Consider the following 13,492-nt stretch of genomic DNA (forward strand, 5'->3'; position numbering starts at 1 on the left):
TGAGCCTCAGTTTCTCTCCTGCAAAATGAGAGCAACAGCATGACTTATGATACATGGTTGTAAGGAACAAGTGAGAAAAGGTCAAGTGTTCAGTATAGACACCAGCACATAGTAGAGATCAATCATAACTTCCTCCCTCATGCCAGTGTTATTTCTGTGTTATTCCAGCTATGAAAGATGCAAGCTTGTTGGGGACATAGGTATGATTTTACTGTGAAGAACTGAAGTTGTCAGAATCCCCTGGCCTGCTTTCCTTTGAATGGAATGCCTTTCCTACACACAGTCACACAGCTCAAATCCTAACTTTATTTGGGTCTTTGCTCAACCAACGACTCTATGTAAAGCAGAAATTCTCTGCCTCCTCATCCCTTGTTGTACTTTACTGCATTATGCATTTTACTTTCTATTATATTTTGTAAATATTTATGCACTGTTAGACTCCTTCCACTAGGGCTGAGAATCTGGGGAAATGAAGGTTTGGTCTGGACTCTTCCCTCTCTATTCCCAATGTGCTGAACAGCAACCATCCCAGAGTAAGCACCAGGAAGTATTTGCCAGCAGTAAATTAATAAAGTAATTCACATACTACTAACCCTTAACTACCTGGTTCATTATCAGCCTCTTAAGAATGCTTTTCCAGACCTGTTTGTGTGACATGCATTCTCAGTATCACTCACTTTTGGACAAAACCTTGTGCTGTTACCAAGTTTTGTAACATTTGCTCTTTTTTGCTTCTAGATTAGTGAAAAATACACAGTTTAAAAGCCGTAGCTTATATTTGCTGAGGATAACAGGGAGACAGAAATAGCTGGGTAGTTCAAGTCAACATCTATTAACTGAGGCAACAAACCTTGTGCAAGACACTGTTGGTTTCTGTAGGCTCTTCTTTCTCCCGACCCCTTGCAAGTTGGTTTTCACACCACCCACAATTCTGTCTCCTGCCCTTTCTTTTATCGTTCTACAGGAAATGCTCTAACTGGGGAGTCACATCAAATCTCATGAATTCAGCTACAATCTTCACATCCATAAACCCTGAATTTCTACTTCCAATCCAGACATCGCCCAAAGCCACAGACTATAGATAGCTCATAATGAGGTACCATATTGCCAGCTCTCAAAACTTCAGTTTTGGTCCTCTATTCTCCTATGTCTGCAGGTAGTGTCCTCTATTCTCCTATGTCTGCAGGTAGTATCACTACCATCTATCATCTTGTCATCAAACCCAAAACCTCAGAGTCAACCAAGATTCAACACCCAAGGTCAATCTATCACCACAATCTGTCAATTCTAAATTGGCAATATTTCTAGAATTTAGTCACTCAATATCCACTGCCACTGCCTTAGTTCAGGACCTCACCAATTCTTACCTCATTGATGGTATAGGTATTCTCTTACCTTGAAAGCAAAACACTGGCCACACAAAATGCTGGTGAGGATGTGGAACAACAGACACGTTTTTATTGCTGGTGGAAATGCAAAATGGTACAGTCACTTTGGAAAAAAGAATTTGGTTGTTTCTTACAAAATTTTTACCTTACAATCCAGCAATCATGCCCTTTGCATTTACCCAATTAGTTGAGAATTTATGTCCACCAAAAATCTGCATATGAATGTTTATAGTAGCTTTATTCATAACTGTCAAAACTTGGAAGTAACCAATATGTCCTTCAGTGGGAGAGTGGCTAAATAAACTATGGTACATCTAGATGATGAAATGTTATTCAGCACTAAAAAGAAATAAGCTAAGGAGCCGTGGAAAGATATGGAAGAAACTTACATGAATATTACTAAATGAAATAAGCCAATAGGAAAAGGATGCATACTGTAGGATTCTAACTATATGATATTTTGGAAAAAGCAAAACCATGAAGACAGTAAAATGATCAGTGGTTGCCAAGGGTCTGGGGGGATTGAAAAATGAAAAGGCAGAGGGCAAGATTTTTAGAGCAGTAAAACTATTCTGCATGATACTACAATGGTGGAAACATATCATTAAACATTTATCAAAGCCAAGAGAATATGCAACATCAAAGTGAACCCTGATGTAAACTATGGATTTGGGTTGATAATGATTTGTCAATGTAGGTTCATCAATTATAAGAAGTGAACCACGGTGAGGTGGGTGCTGATGAGTGGCTGTGCACATATGGGGATGGGAGATGTGGGGTATCTCTCTACCTTTTGCTCAATTTTACTGTGAACTGAAAGCTGCTCTAAAAAATTAAGTCTATTAAAAACAAAAAAGGAAATAAACACAAAATAGCCTTTCATCTAGCCATATGAACCATCATGAACCTATTGAATCAATCTCCTGCATAACTCAGGAATAATTTTTAAATAAAAAATATAATCAGCATAATCTACTTTCAGAAATCCCTTTCATGCTTTTCATAGCCTATACATTAAAGAGCTCTGGGCAAACAGTTAGCATTTTTTCCCCTTGTGCATTAAGAATCTGACCACTGGATAAAGTTTCTAAGCTGTTTTCCTGGAACAGATATATCACTTAAACAAAACAGTACTGCTTCTTGTAAAATGACCCCTGTTGTTAAGAGGACTGGAGCTGGACTGGGATAACTACAGATATGTGATGAAGATTCCTTATTTTGGATTTTCCTGATTATGGAGACTTCTATAGTTAGCATGAGAGAAGAAGCCAAGAAGCAACAAGCAATGCCTACGGAGTTCTTATGAGAGATAAATGGTTCCTGAAAGGCATGAGACTTTTAAGCCCTATGGAACCTGAACCATCCAATGTACATCATTCTTCCTTGCATCTGAGCTGTCTGCCATGTGGCTGCTGCAAAGGCTTTTGCTAAAGAGGAACACCTGTGGTTCCTGAGTAGGCAGATGTCAAGTGTCACCAATGGTTGTCCTATGTGTCTAGTTGAGACTAAGAAGAACCCACTCCCTCTCTACCCTTCTCCAATAGAACTATTTACAGTTGCCAGCCAGGATCATGTAATCTCTTTTCCCTGAGCTTTCTTGCACGTCCTTACCTCTTCTTTGTCACCTACCAATTATCTTCCTTCAAGCTCAGCCACAGAGTCACTTTCTCTGGGGATACCTTCCCAAACCATGCCCCACACTGGGTGAAGTGCTCCTTCCTTTGGCTCCCAAATCACCACAAATCCCTCTTACCCTACGTTTTCATCAACTGTTTGTTTATCTGTTGCCTCATTATGAGCTGCTTGATCGCCATGGCTACAAGGTCATGGTAACCTTGACGGCTGACAATGCCAGTTTTGTAAATGTAAGCTGATCCTGTCACTCACACTAGCAGGCACTGCTAGTTTCTTAGCCAAAATCTATCCTCCTTTTCTCGCTAAACAGAATGGTGATATTAACTGACACCTATACTCAGACAGGCACTTCCTCAGATGCCCTTTTGGTCAGTGGTGGCTATGAGGGTCAGTTCAGGCTAAGAAGATGTTAGTGAAAGTCTAATGAATGGAATTAGGAGAAAGATACTTTGTCCTGATTCAAAGAGATAAACTTTGCTGACATAGGCTTTTGCTCTTCACCCTTCCTGCTTCCTATATATCAGGAATATGAACATCAGACATCATGTCTGATTATAGAGCAGAGATCTCATGGTCACGAACCAGAAAAAGACAGACATACAGTAAAGATGTCAGAGAAGAGATCCTGGGAAGCCTGGGTTCTTGATGACTTCCCACAAGTAGCAGCATGAGCCAGATCTGTTGTTGCACGAGAAAAATAAAACCCTATTTGGATAAGCCTTGTCATGAGGTTTCTGTTATTCCAGCGGAACCCCGTGTTAACTGGAAGAAAACTATATATAATTTCTTCCCCCAAAACAAGATGAAATCTCAGCCCATCCCCCTGACACTCCCTGCATCTCAGGGTCTGTATACCTTATCAGTCCTACCTCCTGCCACTAGTCACCACACACTCTCTGAGCCCTAATCATTCTAAATATGTGTTAACAAGTGCCCCCGAAAACCCTGGCCCTTACTATAGGTCCTTGTCTTTGCAATTGCAAAGGTTCTTCTCTGTCCTTGGAATGCCTTTTTCCCCACGAGCTTCCCGTGAAAGTGTCCAACTGGCCTATCAACATGGGGGTGCATATTACCTCCTCTTTAAAGCCTTCCTTGATCCCAAGTCCCTCATTCCCCTGAACTTCCAGAGAGCACCCTATGGTTGCTTTTGTCGCAGCAATTAATAAATGACTTTCAAATTATTTGTTTTATCATCTCCCTTCTCCACCAGAACTTGAAACCAGAGAGAGAGCAGCGATCCTGCCTTATCAGGCATTCAATCTAGTGTGGGAGGGTGCTTCTAAATACACTGGTTCTACCTACCAAAGCGGTGACCCTGATCTTCTCTAACTCTGGATAAACACGGGATGGCACTAGGTTAGCCACATAACACAACCCTAGGGATATAATACTACAAATAATAAGGGCCCTGCCCTTGGGTGAGTGTTGAGGAAGACATGAAAAGACATTTCTCATAAGGAGGGAAAAACAAACCATTTTTCAATACGCTCACAGAGAAAACATTTCTGCTGGCAGACGTGTCGGTTTTGCACACTGAGCAATTCTGACACTAACTGCCTGGGGTCAGTGCAGACCCTGGCAGGTGAAGGGCTCAGACCCCTAACTTCAGATGCCAATGGAAAGTCCAGTTGTCATCTGTGCCTCTGACTGACCAGCTCTATGTCACAGGTTCCCACAACCTCGTCATCTAGTTTAATGATTTCCTAAAACAGCTGGCAAAACTCAGGAAAACACCTACTTACGTGTAGCCATTTATAACAAAGGATGCAACTCAAAAAGCACTGAAAAAAAGAGATACATAAGGTGAGGTATGGAAAGGGATGTGGAACTTCCATGCCCTCTCCGGGCAACCACCCTCTCAGCACCTCCAGGTGTTCACCAACCTGGGAGCCCTCTGAACCCTGTCCATGTGGGTTTTTATGGCAGTTTCACTACATAGACATGATTGATTAAAACATTGACATTGGTAATAAATTCAGTCTCCAGTCCCTCTCCTCACCCCATCCTGGAGGTTGGGAGGTCGGGGATCTGGCAGTTCCAACCCACTAACCACATGGTTGATCCCCTTGGCAACTAGCCCCCACCCACCACCCCGTTTAGGGGCTTTCCAAAAGTCATGCCATTGATATCAACTCAGGCAATGTTGATAGAGGCTTGTTATGAATCACAAAAGTTGCTACTTTCATCTTTATTGCTCTTATCACTTAGGAAATTATAAAGGTTTTAGGAGCTCTGTGTCCATAACTGAGGACTAAAATAAAAATGTAGATTTCTTATTATATCATAATATCATACAGCCCTGGAGTTGGGCACCCTATGGATTAAGTAGGTAGTACATGCAAAGTGTTTAACATAATGCCTGCTAAAATGAATTCAACAAATATTAGTTTTAGGGATGATGATGATGATTATATCTTTATATCCTCAGCACTGGACTCGGACTATAGTAGGTGCTTGTTAATATTTTTAGATAAATAAATGAAACAATATTTACGTCTTTTGTTCTTGCTTCTAAATTATACCGAACTCTAACATCTAAATACAAAAGGACACAAAATCAAATGATATCCCTGTGCACCTAATTTTCCCACAAAAATACCTCCTGATGTTTATCCCCCAAGGCTTACCCCATCAAGCAGGCTCAATGCCTCATTGAGACAGTCTGTTTCTGAGCACAGTGAAACCCTGGGGCAGCCACTTTGCGGGGAGGTTCTCAGTGGTGCCAACTGTGCTGGCAGGACTGGGTCAGTAACAAACACAGCTAAACAACACGGTCATTCATCGGATCTGGATGTCCATGAGCCTCTGGGAGTTGAGCTCTGGCTCCACCATTCTGAACAATTTAATTTCCTCATGTGAATTCCATGGGGACTCCCTGGGACAAGGGCTGGACAGAAGTGAGCAGTCATTTATAACTAGTGCTCAGCTTAGAAGAGGCTAGCTGGGAGACCAGCTCTCAGCCTGTGCTAGTAACTCAGGGGAAACCTCAACGTCAGTTATTTTGAACTATCTGGTTCCAAAACATCAGTACCTTGACATGATGGGATTGTTCTGTTTCTGTAGGCTGTTGTCATCAGGTTGTACAATAAAATCGTAATTGCAGAATTATATAAACACTTATTGTGCAGCTATGGTGTGGAAGCACTGTGGAGAAAGATAGATTATGAAATAGGCTCAATATTCAAGCTGTCCACACTCAAATAGGATTTTTTAAATATAAATAAGTATCTCTACTAATAGAGAAATAAGGAATATATGAGAAAATAGGAAAAAAATGAGAGAGGTTCAGTGGAAGAAACAAACTCAAAGGAAAGAGAAAAATATTTCCTAATGGAAGAAAGCCAACATGAAACAACACTAGGATGATTTCTGCATCTCTCATCATTTTGAGAAGCAAGTCAACTTGTCCTAGTTTGCACTGATTGCTCTGCAGGACTGTGAGTCCGTCTCTATTTAACAAGTCAAAGCCTTCTGAAACAGCTTTGGAATCAGATGCCTCTAAGTTGGAATTTGGGTTCTGAGACTGATCATCTGTGTGACTCTTGGCAGGACACTCAACTCTCTGAGCTTAAGAATCTTCATTTGTGAAGAGACCAGTAAGAATGCCTTCATCTGATAAAACTGTTGTTAAGATTACAGGAGAAAACCCATGTCTGTTGAATGAACATGTGTTTGAACACATTGTTTACAAGGGAAAAGAAAAAGGAACTACTGTCTGTTACCTCTGACTTCTCCCTACTCGCCCTGCTAAAAGAATTTAAGTTTGAGGAGACAGAGACCATGCCTGCCTTGCTCTCAACAGCATCCCCAGCACACAGGATGATTCTTGGCACATGCTATAGACTTGATTAAATTTCATTTACTGATAAAATAAATATTCTTTCTCAATTATGTCTCACGGTATCAGGCACTTTGTTAAGTCTGTGTATGCAGTGGTTACATCATTCAATCATCCAGGCCACCTAGGACAAAAGAAGTCTTGTTATCTCCATTTTACAGATAAGAAAACAGACTCGAAGAAGTTAAATGTTTTCCAAAACAGAGCTAGTGACTGGCACAGTTGAAATTGGAACAGGATTTTTTGAATTCTAATACTCTGCTTGCATCCTTCAGGTCAATTAGTTTGCATATTACAGCTGAGCATAGCAGGGCAGAAAGTGGGTCTAAGTTAATGCCCACGAAGCAGGCTCTTGGGAAAGCACCAATGGCTGCACCATTCCCTTAGGTGGACAGTGATTGAACTGGGCGTGTTTTAGCATAGTCCTGGGAGTTAGCCCTTCAAGGCTGGCTTCCACACTGCCTGCCCTGGTTATGCGACTGTAACACAGCCAGTCTTTGCTCATGTTTTATTGCTTTATTCTCGCTTGAATGACAGCTCCTCCACTCTATCATTTTTACCTTCCACTTGCTCCTGCCTCTGTTATATCCAACCTAGTGTCTGTTCAACTGGTCTCTCCCAGCCACTTCAGGGAATTGTTCTATAAAACCAGCTCCAGAAACCAAGATTTTACCATGAGTCTGTGCACCTAACAGTGCCAAGGCCAGACCTAACTTTAGAAGAAATGTTTGGAATAGTCAGGCATTAGATGGGAGTACAAGATAAATAAGTCAAAGGCCTCCCCTGGAGGAGTTCACCGTCTGGAGAAGAACGGTGTGAAATTGTTCAGTTCAAAGACGGACATTAGTATGGGCTACATGGTCAGCACATAAGGCAGAGGAGTCCATTCCACATCATGCCCAAGCTTCAGCTGAAAGATGCAAAAGAGATTCCCAGACTGTAGAGGGAGAATGGAAAGGAAGTGCCACTTCAGCAGAGTGGGGATGAGTATAGTCTGTGCAGGAGTGACACCTTGCTGGTTTCCAAAGATGTGGGGAACAACAAGGTCCGTAGGATATCTGTATGGGATGAGGAAGGGTAGGGAAGAGGGAAATAGGGAAGAGTGTGTTGAAGTACGTGGCCACAGGGGCCATCAAGAGCCTGCTCAGAAGATGCCTGTAATCTTTGTCAGACTCTGTAATTTAGGGAAATGAGCATCCTACCAGGGTTGACTTTATGAGTTCATGCCCTACGTAGTCACAGAGGATCCCACACCATGCTTAGAAGACCCCTCCCTTCGATTAATTGCTCTGCTGTTACCATCTTGATATTAATACTAATTTTTAACAATGGGCTCCACCTCCTCATTTTGCAGCTGGCCCTGCAAGTTTTGTAGTCAATCCCAGGTCCTACCTGTAATAGTAGCTTACACTTCCTAGTGTTTATACATAGCATGCCAGTCACTGTTTAAATGTTTTTTGTATATTAACTCATTTAATCCTCAAAATACTCCATTAGGTAGACATATTGTTCTTGCATTGCTTGATGAAAGGATTTATGCTCAGATTAGTTAACAAACCTGACCAATGCCAGTAGCACAGGTAGGATTAAACCCAGTTTTCTGGCTTCAGAGCCAGCGTTCCTATCCACTCACACTGGGTCTCTTCATTTTATATTTTCATCATGGAGTAGTACTCTAAGATACCCACATTTTTAGAAGAAAAAGTTGTTAAACTATTTTAGCGTCCATCCACCCACCCATGCACCCATCCATCCATCTACCCAAGCATTCATTTAATGACTCCATAAACCGCATTTTCCTATAAAACCTGTGCCAACATAGTACCTAGACTTAGGTGCCTCAGTGACTTTTGCTTTAATGAATAGAACAGACTATATTTCAGGAACAATGAATGTAAAATTTGAAGGAAAAAAAAAAAAAACTCGCTGTCCCAAATAAGAAACAGAGATGGACTTAAATCAATGCTCAAAGCGCAAAAGTTAACATTTCTTGAGTCTTGCTATGGATCACATTTCTAACCACATTTCTTCTTGAGTTTGTTCTTTCATTCTAACAAAAATGTGAAGGAGGCACCATTTTATTTTTTATCCCAATTTTCCACGTGAAGAAATGGAAGTACAGAGAGGCTGAGCAATCTGTCCTGGGTAACACAGCCAACCAGGAGAGGAGCGAGGCTTTGAGCGACGTATTACCACACAACCCACAGGCTGTCACGCCTCCAAGCTGGGGTCTTAGCCGAGCTGCTGTGGGAGAGAAAGACAATGAATTCAACCATCAGAGGCGTGGGAAATGCCTTTTCAGAAACGATGGCAACTGAGGTGAATCTGAATCCATGAGGAGGCTGCCCAGATGAAGATGGGGTTTGTACGTATGTTTATGCATGCCTGTGTAACAGAGAGAGGAAGAGAGACAGGAGAGGCAATAATATAATATTGTGCTTAAATTATAAATAGATGCACCAGCTCCTTCTTTGGGGGTACCTCACCCTCTGTACCCCTGGAAGCCATGATCAGGACCCCAAAAATACTTGCAAAGAAAACTTCCAGCTCAGGGCACACTGCTCATTCCTGCAGTGACCCTACACAAGCCTCAACTGGATTACACTGGGTGTCAATCCAGCCTCAGTTTTAACTTAGAATGAGATGCCTCTTAAAGCAGCATATTGATTTTCAATCTAGATATACACTATACATTACATTTGCATCCCAGGAGTTTCGACACATCCATTAATCACTGAATTTTGAATAAAAATATCTAGGGGGACACTGAATGAAGCCATACAAACAAGAAAGGGCAGATCTGCAATTTTAGTAAATGCTCCTTTCTTCCAGTTTGGTTCAAGAAAGTCAATAAAGTATAAAGTGAAAGGATGAACACCTAATATTTTGACTGCTCATCTGAGTAAGTAGGGAGGACACAGATTTCTCTGGATTTCTTTTTCTTTTTTTTTTTTTTAGCCTAAGCAGGATTCTAATTCTATGAGTTTTTTTAAGTAGATGTGCCTGCAACCCTTCATGCGTGTTCTAGAATCAAAAAATGTTGGAACCAGACCTGATATGAGGGATCCTCAAATAAATCCCTTCCTCTAAGTTAAACGGGAGCTCTAGCCCTTTCTCAAGTTCACACAGCTGGGTGGCTAAAAGCAAGCAATCTGGAGTAAATAGGGTTTTTTGAGGTTTTATTTGGGTTTCTTTATTGGCTGAGAGGGAAATAGTTTGTTTTACTTTGATGATTTATAGCTGAATTTTGAATACCCTGCACAAGGGACATCTACAGTGCGGCCAGGAAGGAATAAGTTTTGAGATCAAACGAATTTGGGGGTCAGGTTCTGGCTGACTGTGTGACTGTGAACAAGTATTTTACCCTCTTGGCTTTTATTTTTTAGGGCTAATGATGGCCCCACATGAAGATGATGTAAGAGCTTCACCTGGGAACGTACTTTCTACAGTCCACAGCTCATTGTAGGGGCTTAGAAAGAGCTTCCCAAGGAAAAATGGTCAGACTACATAAAATATAAGTTTACTTTTACAAAGTATACTTAGGTAGTATTTTGTTAATAATTTCAGAATTATATATTTACTTTTATACAATTAAATGTACTTAAAGTATGCTGAAATTTTACTGTGACCATCTTGCAATCAATTATTATAGAAAAGTTGTGAATATTCAAGTTGGTCTTATTGTAGTATCAGCTGTTTACACCAAAGGGCTTTTTATTGTATGCTTTTGTTTTATTTCACATTTAATTAAAGCTAATAATTTGTTTAAAAAAGAAAAGAAAGAGCTTCCTTTTCCTCTCACGCACACCACTTCCTAATTCAATGTTAATCCATCGCTGAAAGATGGTTTCATTATCATTCTTTGTCTCCAACATCTGCATGCTTTTGAAAAGAAGGTGGGGAAAGGAAGAAAAAAAAAGAAACCTGGAAGAATCTCATTCTGTTATTCAGAAGCAATTATATTAATATTCATTTTATTCTCCCAAAAGGCCAACACAAGCCAATCTGTTAAAATACCAAGCTTGATGAATTCTACTTGGGGCACAAGATTCCAAGGATAATCTTATCTTTATACATTTCCTTTAAACAAACTAAAAAGGCAATTTATTCTTCAGTGCATTTTATATTCTGGATTAAAATCAACGAAGTTTCACCAAAGTCACCAATTCAGTTGCCTTCTCTTCCCCTGCAATAACACCTCAGCTAAGATGATGTGTGCCCCAGAAATTAATTTTCCAGATAACTAATATCAAGTTCTTTAAACACCAAATACTTTTATATTTAATTTTAGTAATTTCTGATGTAACCTATTTTAGAAATTATACTCTTATTTCAGCAGAGTTTACAGACTGTAATTTTGATTTTCTTTTGTGACTCATTGTCACGCTTCTGAACATAAGCTATTGCTCAGTGTTGTCATGAGTTGATGGCCTCAAAGACTCCTAAGGCATCGCATCGAGGTTCCTCAGTTTTCAGAGTGGAATGACAATCCCGCCATCCTCTTGGTTGATATTAAATACATACACAGATCAGCCTTTAGTCAGAATAAACATTGATTAATCTACTATGTGCCAAGTATTACAATAGAAGCTGTTTAATTTTATTTTTATGTAAATTTTATTAAAAATTCCTCATAGGTTGTGTATTATCATTGTTTTAGAGATAAAGGAACTAAGGTCAATACAGTTAAAGCAACATAAGTGAAGTCTTAGTCTCCTGGGGCGAAATTGAGGTTACAATGAGGTTATTGGGAAAAGTACTGCTGAAATTCCATACCATGAAACCCATGTGGGTAAGGAGGGGAGTTATAAAAAAGAGGGCTAAAAAATTGAGGGGAATAGGAGAGATCACTGGGCCAGAGGAATCCAGGCAATCAAAGAACAGCAATAGCAGGAAAACTCAAAAAGCAAGCTAAGAGACGAGGCTATGTTCGACAGATCATCTGGAATGAAGAACAAGTATGATATGTGAGTGAGTGTGCGGCTAAGGGAAGTAGAGGAAAACCTATCTGAGTAGAAGGTGGGATTCAGGATGGTCTAGGGGTCATCTACTTAAACTTGGAAAGCCTCCTAGGTAATTGCAGAAGTGGGTGGTAAAGAAAACCAAGCTTCAGGTACCAAAATTATCAGTGAGTGGAGAGTAATGTGTGAACAGCTAATGCAACCCCACCAGGCTGGGAGGTACTGGTGTAGCTGGCATCCCATTGCACTTTTGCTGGTCAGCAGATGCTTTTAAGAGACGAGCAGGAGGAGTGGCTAAGTCGGGATGAAAATCCACAGCAGGGCTCCTCGGGTTCCAAGCATGGCAAAGTTTCGGGAGACATTTTTATAGTATTTTATGACTCATTCCCTCAGGGCACAGGCATTTTCAAAGGATCAGAGGGTGGTAGGGCTGAATGTTATGAGTCCCAAAGAATAAGCCTTGGGGAATGCGTGTGTCTTAAAGGAAGACATGGAGGGCTGTAATTGAAATACCCATTAATGTAGTGGATGCTACTGCTGACCCACCTGGTCCCCTCTACTGAGCTGGTGCTCCATCACCCAGATGATTTTTTTGGCTGCTAGTAGCCTGCAGTTGCTTTGTTCTTCTGAGAATTGCCCACAGCTGACAGGAGCTGCTTTTCCCAGAAATACTTGGGAGGATATGCTGCCATAGCTGAGTCTACAGCAGTAACAATAGCCTGGGCCCGGGCCACAAGGAGGAAGACTGTGTGGGCCGTGTGTGTCCCAGGGCATCCTGTGCCATCAGGCTGAGACTAGATATCCATGGCTGGCCTCTCCCTTGTCTAATCCTGCTTCCCTCTTTCTCTGAAATTTCAACTGAAGGTACCTGCTCAGCCAATCACTTGCACAAGAATCTCCATTTCCGTTTCTGCATCTTAGGAACCTGACCTAAGGTGCAGGACCTCTCCACGAAGACCTAGTAACTGCCTGGGGTCCCTGGGCTAACAAATGTCAGAACTAGGGTGACCAACTCATCCATGTTGTCCAGGACCAAGAAGGTTCCTGGGATGCAAGACTTTCAGTTTTCAAACTGGAACAGTCCCCCTCAAAATGTTACAAGTTGATTACTCTAATCAGAACTTGGATTCAAACCAAAGTCTGCCTCACTCTAAAGGTTGTGATTTTCATTTGCATGACCCTGTCTCACTAATACTCAGAAGACCTGCCGTTTAGTTTTCACCAGAGAATACGTTCACTTTGTGATGTTCATGCAGGGATGTCTGTAGGCTCCAAAGCAGCCCCATCCCACTTGGAGAAAAGGCATTCTTAGCTGGTCACGGAGGACTTCAGGAGATCCATACTTTCCCCCCAACTCCCATAGGATTACTTTTTTTTTTTCTGAGAAGAGTGGCTATACATTTTATCAGATGCTCAAAGTGATCCTGGACATAATTAAGGTTAAGAACAATTGTCTAAGAAAACATTGCTTTTATCTCTGGATTAAGCAGAACAGTGGGGTGCTGTACTTACATCTGATGCTTAATGTCTCAAGCAGAGCTGTTTCCCAGTAAATGGCCCAGCACCCACCCGTGCACTCACAGCAGCATGGTGGGTGGGAGTTGTCCACTGCATTCCTCAGGCTACTTTCATCCTAGCCCTAAGTGTGTGTGCGGTGGGGGGCGGGGGTG

The 13,492-nt window shown here is 41.3% G+C and overlaps 1 long non-coding RNA gene across 1 annotated transcript in view; it reads right to left on the reverse strand.

Annotated features, from left to right (window-relative positions):
- Nucleotides 1-3,139, reverse strand: part of LOC105554951 — a 36,859-nt gene extending 33,720 nt beyond the window's left edge. Inside the window, exon 1 of the long non-coding RNA XR_001008409.1 lies at nucleotides 3,000-3,139. This is a non-coding gene — a long non-coding RNA (uncharacterized LOC105554951). The remainder of the gene's footprint in view (nucleotides 1-2,999) is intronic.
- Between the last annotated feature and the right edge of the window lie 10,353 nt (nucleotides 3,140-13,492).

Source organism: Mandrillus leucophaeus, unplaced genomic scaffold, assembly GCF_000951045.1.
Source record: "Mandrillus leucophaeus isolate KB7577 unplaced genomic scaffold, Mleu.le_1.0 Scaffold667, whole genome shotgun sequence".
NCBI classification, from domain to species: domain Eukaryota; kingdom Metazoa; phylum Chordata; class Mammalia; order Primates; family Cercopithecidae; genus Mandrillus; species Mandrillus leucophaeus.